Source organism: Micromys minutus, assembly GCF_963924665.1.
Source record: "Micromys minutus genome assembly, chromosome: 1".
Lineage (NCBI taxonomy): Eukaryota > Metazoa > Chordata > Mammalia > Rodentia > Muridae > Micromys > Micromys minutus.
This window is the reverse complement of record NC_137969.1, coordinates 201,161,948-201,173,733: the sequence shown is the minus strand read 5'-3', so window position 1 is coordinate 201,173,733 and position 11,786 is coordinate 201,161,948. Positions and strand designations below refer to the sequence as shown.

At 41.8% G+C, this 11,786-nt stretch overlaps 1 pseudogene across 1 annotated transcript; it reads left to right on the top strand.

Annotated features, from left to right (window-relative positions):
• The first annotated feature begins 8,916 nt into the window (after positions 1–8,916).
• Positions 8,917–9,523, top strand: LOC308417207 (mitochondrial import receptor subunit TOM20 homolog; annotated as a pseudogene). Its single transcript has one exon. The product of its transcript is annotated as a mitochondrial import receptor subunit TOM20 homolog (transcript).
• The last annotated feature ends 2,263 nt before the right edge of the window (positions 9,524–11,786 follow it).

Sequence of the window (11,786 nt, the reverse complement as noted above, 5' to 3'; positions counted from 1 at the left end):
GCTCACAAATCCAGCTCCAAAGAAAGTGATGCCCCCTTCTGCATTCTGCACTCACCTGCGCACAGACACAGCAGACAGATGTACACACAGCTTCTTTTATCCTTTTAAAAACATCTAAAAGTATATAATACAGCATATACAAAGTGGTGATAATTTATCATACAGAGTCAAGAGCTGCGTAGAAAACAAGAACTTTACATCTTGGTTTCATTTTTCTTCAGTAATTCAGCACTGACAGAGAGATCCCAATTCAAATACAGATAGGGAAAAGCATTGTGTACATAAAAGAAATCCTGTCATTAAAACAGTTACCCAAGAGAAGCCAGCATCTGGCCCGATGGTTTGGCCAGCAAAGGCTGCTTGCGTGGAGATGATTATGAAGTGGCAGCATCCCAGGGCTCAAAGTAGGCAGCCAGCCTTTATCTTCCCAGACTGCCAAGCACACAGTACACAGGATGTGTTGGCATCAGCGCTGGTCATAGTACTTTCCCACACAGGTGAGCTTCCAGTGTGAATGCGTGAGCCAGAAGCAAGCTGCTCTGTTGTACTGTGCTGTCATTCTCTGGAAGCGACCAAGTGAACAAGAGGCTAAGCCCTGGTAGCCAGGCAGAGAACCAGTAATGAAATTTGGGTGTCTGAAATGTCACGTGGTAATTCAAGATAGGATGCTAGTAATACTATTCCACTCTGAGGAAATTCTTTATCAACCTGTACTGTAGGAGATTCCTCATCAGAAATCATGACTTCTTGACAGGCAAGAATGGTATACTTGGACCACTTTGTTCTCAAAACAAAGCAGTAGAGATTTTTAAGCTACCTGCAGTTGTCCTCCTGAAGCTACTCAGTTTGTTCCCCACCCCCCAATTCCTATACAGTCTCCTCAGACCAGGGCAGGGGCAAGTCCTCTCCCTGAGAATGAAACCCCACCTACCTCCTATTCCAAAAAAGGTATGAGCTCCCTCATACCTGCCCCTCCCCGCCCTCAACTAGATTGACATCTGTGCCTGCTTCCTTCCTGTGTCAGAATAACCTTGAACCATGAGTTTGTTCTTTTCCTCTCACTTCCTTCAGGATTCTGTCAGCCATATCCTCAATCTGTTCCATTTTTCAGGTACCTTCCCCTAAACCACTGATACATTCATGTTCTTGACTCCAGACTACTTCTGCACATCAGGAGCTTTCCTTCCGTTTACACCAAGTGCCTTGAAAAGCGGTCCACATGAGGCCTGAGCCCAACTCTTATTTTAAAAATCTCTTTATTAGGACTATTCAATTGCTCCTGTCTAAAGGAAATAAATGGGGACAAAGAGTGGAACAGAGGCTGAAGGAAAGGCCATACAGAGACTGCCCCACCTGGGGATCCATTCCATATGCAGACACCCAACCCAGACACTATTGCTGATGCCAAAGAGCACTTGTTGACAGGAGCCTGATACATCTGTCTCCTGAGAAGCTCTACCAGAGTCTGAACAATACAGATGCTGATGTTTGTAGCCAACTATCAGACTGAGCACTCAGACCCCAATGGAAGAGTTAGAGAAAGGACTGGGGGAGCTGAGGGAGTTTGCAACCCCATTGGAAGAGCAACAATACCAACCAGCCAGACCTCCTAGAGCTCCCAGGAACTAAACCACCAGCCAAAGAGGAAACATGGCTCCAGATGCAAATGTCGCAGAGAATGGCCTGATCTGGCATCAATAGAAAAAGAGGTCCTTGGTCCTGTAAAGGCTCCATGTCCCAGTGTAAGGGAATGCTAAGGTGGTGATGTGGGAGTGTGTGGGTGTGTGGAAGAGCACCCTCACAGAAGAAGGGGGAGGAAGAATGGAATGAGGGGTTTGTGGAGGGAAAACCAGGAAAAGGAATAACAGTTGAAATGTAAATAAATAAATATCCAATAAAACATTTTTAAGAAAGCATTCAAGTTGAATCCTACTTCTGGTCAGAATCCTGATGCCATGTTTTCTAAGTCCAGTGAAAGACAACAAACTTGCATTTCATAGCATAAGTGACTGACCTATCATTATAACAAAGAGCTCTCAAACTATAGCAGCGTACAATAAATGCTTATTCCATTCTTACCATAACAGTCTTGAGATCAGAGGACCAGTTGCCAGAGTATCTGTGTTTCAGGTAACAACTTGGAAACCCAGGACTTCCCCTGTCATTGACTCATCTGATTTTAATGTGTGTTCACATCACTGAGGTTCTGGTTTAAAGTGCAGTTTCTAAGAGGAGATTCACCCTATGAGTTAAGTACAAAATGTTACTTCCCTACTGAGAGAGCTGAGACATTATCATCTCTCCAAACCCAGCCATCCCCAAACTATAAGGATCTCTTCCCAGTCCCAGTATGGTTACAAACATATGTTATTATGAACGAAGATGACACCTCTCAAATTTGTGATCTCTTCTTCTTTATTTTACATTTTTATAGAGATATAGAATACATACTTATATCCACATACCATCTATCTACCAAGTCTATTGGGCCCATTGAGTGTTCATATGTACATGTATTTAGAGCTGACCACTTGGGACCTCTATATCAGTGGGCTCATTTCTAGAGAAAACAGATTCTACTTTTCTCAGCAGCCACTGGTTGCCTGAAGCTCTTCATCCAGCTCTGAATTTTCCCCCATCCATGCTGGTGTGCCATCTGCTGTTGTCTTTGTGGGGGTCTTGCTTAGGTAGCCATTATGTTGAGATTCACGGGTGCTTCTTCTCTGTCAGGTCTAGAATCCAGCAGCAGGTCCCCTGCCTGATACTATCTCCCCACCTGCTCTTTCTCTGTTTTCCCTGACCCTTAGGTATAGAGGTTGTCCTCCAAGCATCAGCTGGCAAAGAAACTCAGAAAGGATTCATTTCTTCTAAGCATAATATCCAGGGTGAAATGTTTATAGTGATTGTTGTTGATTTGTTGGTGTTATTGTTGTTGTTGCTGTTTTGTTTCTAATGAAGTTTCTGGTCTAGAAGTCAGGAGAAGCCTTGGTTTTGTATTTCTAACAAGTAAGTGATGAATGCTAGCCTGCCAGATTATTAATCACTCTGAATAAAAAGCTCTAGGGTATTGCCTCTTCCTGATTAATAAAATCTGAGCCACGGGAACCTGAACGTCAAAGGCATGTAGAATATGTGTGTGTTGGGACTTAGGACCCAGGCTCAGAAGAACTCTTGTTTGCTGGTATTCCAGTGGTCACACCTGGATTTAAGAAGACTGGGGACGTGTAGATGTTACTTTTTATCCATTATAGTATTTTCCGAGATGGACTAAAAACAGAGCAGAAATGTTTGGGTATCAAGCACGACCTGAAACCAAGACATTGTCTGGAATATAGTCAGATATTTTAACTACATTGGAGGTAAAGATTTAGAGAAAGAACAACTGATGATTTGCATAGGTGGCTAGGTCAATGAAAGACTGTGGGGTGCTCCCTTGAACGCCTACACTGCAACTCTCAGAAAATAAGTTCATCCCAGAGAGGAATGATGATTTGGGATGTTCAGGACTGAGATGTCCTCTACCCTTTCTTCTCGATTTTGTCATGTGTTCACATCCACATAGCGTTATATAACTCAGGCATCATACACCATGCAAGACCCCTTTGGAGCTTGATCTTGTGCTGCCTGAGCAGACTTTGCCTGGAGTATTGCTACTACTACATTTTTCTAAATTTACTCTGCATTAAAGCACATGTTTAGAGAAAGACATTTTGAGGTTAAATTCTAGTTCTGCTGTTTTCTGCAAAACTAGAGGCAACATACACATTTCTCTGTTCCTCAAGATAAATATAACACCTCATTGAACGTTCTGAAAATGAAATGGGGCACTATAGCTATAAATCTTACACAATACCTGATACAAAGTAATTTTTACATGTCACATTATGTCATGTGTATGTATGTATAGATACATATGTATGTATATGCATTTCTCATGACATTTTATTCCTTAAAACACTAGTCTCACCAACATGATGCTATTTTCCCATTGCTGTGCTATCTTTTTCCTTCTCTTACCAAAGACTTGAAGAACAAGTCAATTGAGTTTTATTGGTGACTCTGACAACCTCATAGACCTTAATATGTTGGGTGTGTTAGAAACACATCTCAAGCTACCCTTGAAAACAAGGAGCAACTTCTCGTCCACTGTTCTGCTCAACTGTCAAAGAGCACACATAGATCAGGACAATCCTGAAGCCTCAGTGTTCAGACATCCCTAAAGGCTCACAATGACGGTGAATCATTTTGTGACTCTCCATTCCCAACACCAGAGTTTTCACTGAAAACTCTATGAAACCGGGTTCCTATATTAAGGATAATCTTGAATCAAAAAAGCAAAATTTAACAAAGAATTCAAATAAGTATACATGGCAGAGTTTGATAGGTTTCTGTCAGGAAAGTATCAGAGATAGAAGAAACCCAAACGTCAGGACACAGGAGCAGATGTGGCGAATGCCCTCACTTCTTTTATCATCTTGACACAACAAAATACCCCTCTAAAGCTGCTTTCTAAAACCTTTGCTATTTCTAAAAGTACATCAGCACCCCAAGCTGGTGTTCAGGTCCATCCAGTCAGCTGGCAGCTCCACATAGCTGAGCTACAGGAAATGTGTATTTAATGAGGAACTTCCTCTATGCAGAACGGAAGCTCTATAAGGGGTTAGACTGGCGTTTCCTATCCAGTCAGTGTTTAATAGATGAATACCTCAGTGTAAGCAAGAAATTCCTTCTGTATGCCTAGTATGGAAAAAAAAAAACATAGCCGTGAGCCCAGAGAATACAGTCACACCATTATTTGCAAACCCAGAACTAGTGGTCAAGCCTTCACGTTTGGCCAAGATAAACCCTGTGATAGTGTGCTTCCAAGATCTCTTGTCTCTAAGACCATGGTTCGATATGTGCTGTGGCATCTGCTTCACACAAGCAGGTGTGTGAGTTAAAAGAAAACCACAGGGAATCGGGGGTCAGAGCTGGGGTCACTCTACATGTGAGGAGAGGAGTTTAAAACCCCAGTACAGGTGGAGCTGAACATGCCTGTATCCAGTACTGAGGAAGCAGTACTGGAAGAATGTTGGGATTTTCTAGTCATCCTAGTCTAAATGAATCGGTTAGCTCCAGGTTCAATGAGAGACCCTGTCTTAAAACACAAGGTGACAAACTACTGAGAAAGACAGTTGATATTGATTTCTGGCCTTGACACACACACACACACTCACACAGACATGTAATAGATCAATAGACAAAATACCACAAGCCAATTTTTAAAGAATTTAGGGGAAGAGAAAGAGGAGACTGTGAGGATAGGAGGGAGGGGAAATGCAATCAGGATGTAAATTTAAAAATTACTAATCTGAAAAAATTATGTATATCTATGAGATATATATGTTTATATATAAGCTATATAATATATATGTACATGTATATATAAGTTATACATACACAAATAGATAGACACATATATATGAAACTTTAGATAAGTATAAAATAATAAGATTTTTAAGGGTTTTCAAAATAAAAGGGATTGAACTGGACCTTCTTTCTCCAGGCCCAAGTTGAGCACATGAAAGGCAGGCAGAAGCAGGAGGGCCATCGGCCTTGTCTACACCACCCAGTTCAAGCTTCACACTCCCTTTGAGGTGGGAATTTCTATTGTCTTCATATGGTGAAGCAACAGAAATGAAAACAAGCTGAACACCGCCCATAGTACAAGGTCTCTCAGCTAATGAATGGTAGATCCATGCCTTAAACTCAGCCTTTCCCAACAAATCCAGCTTGCTCTGAAGCCCTCCTGTACTGCAGTTTAGGGAAATAAGCCGATTGTGTGCTGCTTCTGACATCATAAAAGCTTTGGCACGGAGGAGTCACATAGATAAAAATTCTGGAGCTACCACACTGCCCTATGGGCGTGATTGATCCTGATGATTTGTGGACCCTCCCTAGGCCCTGGCCACTGGATTGTTTTTTCTGGGGTGAGTGTTTGCAAAATAAAAGACAAAAGTGACAAGGGTTTTAATCAAACAGGGTCTGTTGGTTATACTGCACCTGCATTGCTATGTGAATCTGAACAGGCCCCACTAACTCACAGCCACCTTACACACCAGCTTTTCTGTAAAATGGAGAAACCATGCCTGAATCGTGTCAGGCACAGCAGCATAATAGAAAACCCTACCACAGGGGATTTCCTGTGTGCCTATAATGTTCCGCTAATTAAGTCTTGGAAGCATTTAAAACGGTTTTCAATATGTATACTCACAGTGCAGCCTTAAAGAAAAACTCCACTTCAAGTCAGGCACCAACAACGGTGAGCAAATGGATTTGAATTGTCAGAGGTAATAATGTAAAATACAGTGTTCTGCCCAAGAGAAAGATTACTTGTTCAGACATGCAGCTTATAGAAGCCAACTTTGGTCTTTTGTGGGTTTTTTTTTTTTAAGGTAATTTTCTCAGATAGTTGTGGTATGTATGTGGTGTGGTGTGTGTGTGTGTGTGTGTGTGTGTGTGTGTGTGTGTGTGTGTGTGTGTGTGTATTAACTCCATAAGCAAGGAGGTCAAAATTCTTGACAATAAACTAGAGAAAGAATGGAAAACTCTTTATATTGCAGTGAAAGGATAAACATTAATTTAATAAAAGCTACATTGTGATGCTGTAGATTTTGTCTCTTCATGTCTGACTACCTTCAAGCAAATCTCACTAACAAATGATCCAGAAGAAAGTAAAATAAACCACCACTAGAAATTTTACCAAGTTATAACCATTTAATTCCAATCAAAGATGCATAAAGCACTTTTAAAACATAGGCCCACCTATGCCTTAATGCATAGTAGTAAATGTATATTTACTTAATGTATATGTAGTAAATCTGATACAGGCCCAATCTTACATTGATACATTACATAAAGATCTAATTCCACATAGCATGGAAAACTAGGACATGATTTAAGAAAAATAAAAGAATTACAGAGCCTGACATTCTGTTTAACCTCCACAAATAATAGTTTGCTCATTAGTTAAACATGGACTTCAACATACAAAAGACTTGGTAAAGCAAATAAATGAAATATTTAAAAAGTACTCTTAATTGTGGGATGAAACTGTCCTCCTTAACACAGTCCCCCCACCATGGTCCAAGCCTCATTGCATCATTCCTAAAATGTAATCTACTTTGGAGGCTGTTGGGATGACTTCGCAGGCAAAGGCCCTTCGCCGCAGGATGGCCCGACAGCACAGCATCTGACAAATCGAGTCCCGTCCCGGATCCAGGAGATGGGGAATGATTCCAAGCCTTCCTCTCAGCACCACACATTTACTTCAAACTACAGCTTCCTCACTGCCCTTCCTCCAGCATTCAATACAGAGCCAGCTCCCTGTCATCCCAGTGCAAAAGTGATGATGGCAAAGATGATGAACTGAGGCCAGGACTAGCATCTCACGGGACATAAATAGCAATGGCAGAATTTCCAGAGGTTCCTCCAAGTCTTGGAGAGAGGCAGGGAATCTCTCTCCCTTATCTTGCCCAGCTGGGAGAGCGTTCCTTCCTTCAGCATCTCAGCCTTTAGTCATTACCCAATAGCTGTGGTACTGAAGTTGATTTGCAAGGCTAAATTTTAGTCCATTTCTATCAGTTATGTGAGAATGACTGAGATTTCACCACATACAGCCATGCCGCACAGTTAGGTGGAACTGTATAAGAAGCCTTTAATTTCACAGTTATGATGTAAAGTCGGGATCTTCCTTACACCCTTGATATTTTATAGTCCGTAAACGGTTAATGATGACAGTGACAATTGTGATAATAACAGTGATAGACATAAATAACATGAAAGAACGCACAGCTGAGAGCTCGCCTGTCGCCCTCAAACCACTTTCAACGTGTTTTATGTGAGGCTCATTTTTATAGCTAGATGACATCATGAAAGAAATTCCCAGTTTAAAAAGAAAACCAATTCTGAAAGATGCTGTTGACATCTGCGACCCCGTGGGAATTATTTCAATCTCTGGGCAATTTGTTTTCGATCTCTGTGTCCTCCACAGAAAATTCAGCTGACTTGCTGCTATGCACCACCTAGGCCTCAGGCCACCCTTGCTTCTTGGCTCATGAAAATAAAAATAATCTAACCAATATGATCACACCAGCATCTTCTTCAAATGCCAGGATTGTCACTGAGTTGTCCTGACCAGAGACAAAAGAAAATTTTATTTTCTGTTTATCACAGGCATTTTTCATACATGAAAGCCCAGACCTGGACTGCTTCTCCCAACAACTGTGACTGATTAGGATTCACGGAAGCCATCAGCCTTGGGTGAACGCAAGCATCAGATTAGGCGGCTGGGATCATCTCACCGTCAGCGTTTGGACAGAGCTCCTTCCTGCCAATGTGCAGGCTGCCTCATTAAATGATGTAAAGAGGTCAGAAGTTAATCAGTTTCAATTTGGCATGCCCGCTGAGTGCTTTCTAGTCATGTCTATATTTCCAAATGAAAAGAAACATGAAATAGTTCAAACTAGTGGAGCATTTCCTAATGACAACTTAAACTCTTTAGAGATACAATTTCTCATTTAACCTTGGGTTTGTTTGGTGTTTTTCCTTAAAATCACTAACCTATATTTAATATATAAATGTCTAAGTTATCTGGTTCTTTTCTTTTAATTTCACTGATGTTTAACTGACATTGAATGAATTTTTATATTCTTTAAATGGTAAATGCATGGATACTCGTGGATGAAAACAAAATGTCTTAAAAACAATGACTACATGAAATTCTTAGACGAATGAATGAATCTAGAAAATATCGTCCTGCTTTTCCGACTGGACTGCAGACTGGCGGCAGCGAGCGGCCGGTGTGCTCCGATCGGTCGGAGCTAACCACTGCCAAGGGGGCTGCGGTGGCCCTGCACACGCCCCAGTGGAGCGGAAATGGTGGGCCGGAACAGCGCCATCGCCGCGGGCGTGTGCGGTGCCCTCTTCATCGGGTACTGCATCTACTTCTACCGCAAAAGGCAGAGTGACCCCAACTTCAAGAACAGGCTTCGAGAATGAAGAAAGAAACAGAAGTTTGCTAAGGAGAGAGCTGGTCTTTCCACGCTACCTGATTTAAAAGATGCTGATGCTGTCCAGAAATTCTTTCTTGAAGAGATACAGCTTGGTGAAGACTTATTGGCACAAGGTGACTACGAGAAGGGTGTGGACCACCTGACAAATGCAATTGCTGTGTGTGGACAGCCTCAGCAGCTCCTGCAAGTGTTACAGCAGACTCTTCCACCACCAGTGTTCCAGATGCTTCTGACCAAGCTTCCAACCATTAGTCAGAGAATTGTAAGTGCTCAGAGCTTGGCTGAAGATGATGTGGAATGAACCAGACACCGACATGATGAATCTCAGTGAAATAATTTAACAGTTAGCTTGGAAGCTGATCAGCTCTGGGGAGATAAGGGCAAATTGTACTTGTCATGAACTGTCCCACACTGACGTCTGCCAAAGGGAATGTGAACTTTGGTAGATCCATTGTCTGTTCTATTTATTTTTCCAGTGAAAAGTATTTTGATAGAGCTTTTCATTTTATAAATACAGAGTTAACCAAAACATCATGGATTTTGTTTGTTCTTAAGACATGCAATTCAAGTGTAAATACAGTAGAGTATTACTTAGGTAGAAACTCCTGGTGATTTTGAAAGATTGGAAAAGACTATGAGGAATCGTTGGATAATGCACATTTTAAAGACCAGAACATTTTATTGTATGTTGTAAAATTGGGTAGAAACTTGTGTTTGTGAAAACTGAGCATTAAAACCTTAGAGAGAGAAAAAAAGAAAATTTCATCCTATTTATAGTGAGGTAACCCAATCACAAAAAAAAACAAAAAAACACCCATGTTATGTACTTACTGATAAGTGGATATTATTAGCCCAAAAGCTCTGAATACCCAAGATAAAATTCACAGACCACATGAAGCTCAAGAAGAAGGAAGACCAAAATGCAGATGCTTCAGTCCTTCTTAGAAGGGGAAAAAAAAATATTCACAGGAGGAAATGCAGAGACAAAGTTGAAGGGAAGGCCATCCAGAGACTGCCCCGCCTGGAGATAGCCCACAGTCAGCCACCAAACCCAGACAATATTGCTGATGCCAAGAAGAGCTTGCTGACAGGAGCCTAATACAGCTGTCCCCTAAGAGGTTCTGCCAGAGCCTGACAAATACAGAGGCAGATGCTCAAAGCCAACCATAGAACTGAGAACAGGGTCCTTAATGGAGGAGTTAACAAAATAATTGAAGGAGTTGAAGAGGGTTGCAACCCCATAAGAACAACCCTTCCCAGTTTCCACCCCCCTCTGCTTCTATGAGATTGCTCCCACACCCACCTACCTGCCCACCCACTCCCACCTCACTGCCCTAACACAACTGACCAGAATACAAGGAATAAAAAGACAAATGAAAGGCCAACAACATCTAGATGTGCCTTTCATTCCAGGATTTAGAAGACAGGCGTAAGAGGATGGCTGAAAGTTGGAGACCACTCTAATTTTCATAGCGAGTTATAAACCAGCAAGGTCTATACAGCTAAACCCTATGTGAAAAGTAGTAATCATATATACATATAGTGTTTAGGAATTGAGAGTTCAGGACCTGCGCATATACATAGCCAAAAAGCACAAGCTCCAAGTTCAAGAAGACAACCTGCCTCAATGGAATAAAACACAGTGTGATAAAAGAGAATGCTCAGTTTCCCCCTCTGGCTTCTGCATTTGTACCAACACACTCTCTCTCGTGCGCACACACACACACACACACACACACACACACATACACACACACACACACTCACACACACACACACACACACACACATACTCACACACACACACACTCACACACACACACACACACACACACACACACACTTGTATGTATACAGTACACACATACACCACAAATGTACACAAAGAAATTGTGTGGTGGTACACTCCTTTCTATAATCCCAGCACTTGGAAAGTGGAGGAAAGAGGAATAGAAGTTCAAGGCCACCCTATAGCACATAATGAGTTTGAGACTAGCCTAGACCCCATCAGAAAGAGCAAGAGTGAGCAAGAACTTGCAAAACAATGTTTCCTGATTCTGTAATAAATGCCCGGAAAGGGTAACAAAAAATGCAGGGTTTATTTCGCTTCTGCTCAGTGTGGTAGCCCCACCCATCACACTGGGATCACACTGGGAATCTCGGTGCAGGCTAGTCAAATGGCATCCACAGCCAAGAAGCAAAGAATGACAAATGTTTGTTCTCAGCTACCACACTTTCTCTTTCAAACAACACTGGGTTCCAGCCCAGAAAATGACGCCACCCAGTGGGCCAGTCTTTCTATGCTGATTAATGTAATCAAAATAATCTTCCACATGACTGGACCAGAGGCCCATCTCCAAATGATTCTAGGTCTAATCAAGTTGATAACTGATACAATTTCGTGGTGTGAGAGAGTATCCACCAGAGCATGGGAGAAGAAATGAATGCAACATAAGAGCACAAGAAATGTGCAGAACACATCGATGTGTGGACGGCCAGGGCTTCAGAACACAAGTACTGACAAGGATGACGCAGACCTAGATGAGAGTCTTCAAAAGCAGGCAGAGGTCTCACACTTCGTGTTTAAGAAGCTCCTTGAACTCAAGCAAATTAAATACCAAGAGAACCACACTTAAATGCATTGTGCAAGACCGCTTAAAACTAACAAAGACAACTCAAAAGCACAGAGAAAAGACACATTGGCTTTAGAGAAACAACAATAAGACAGCTATT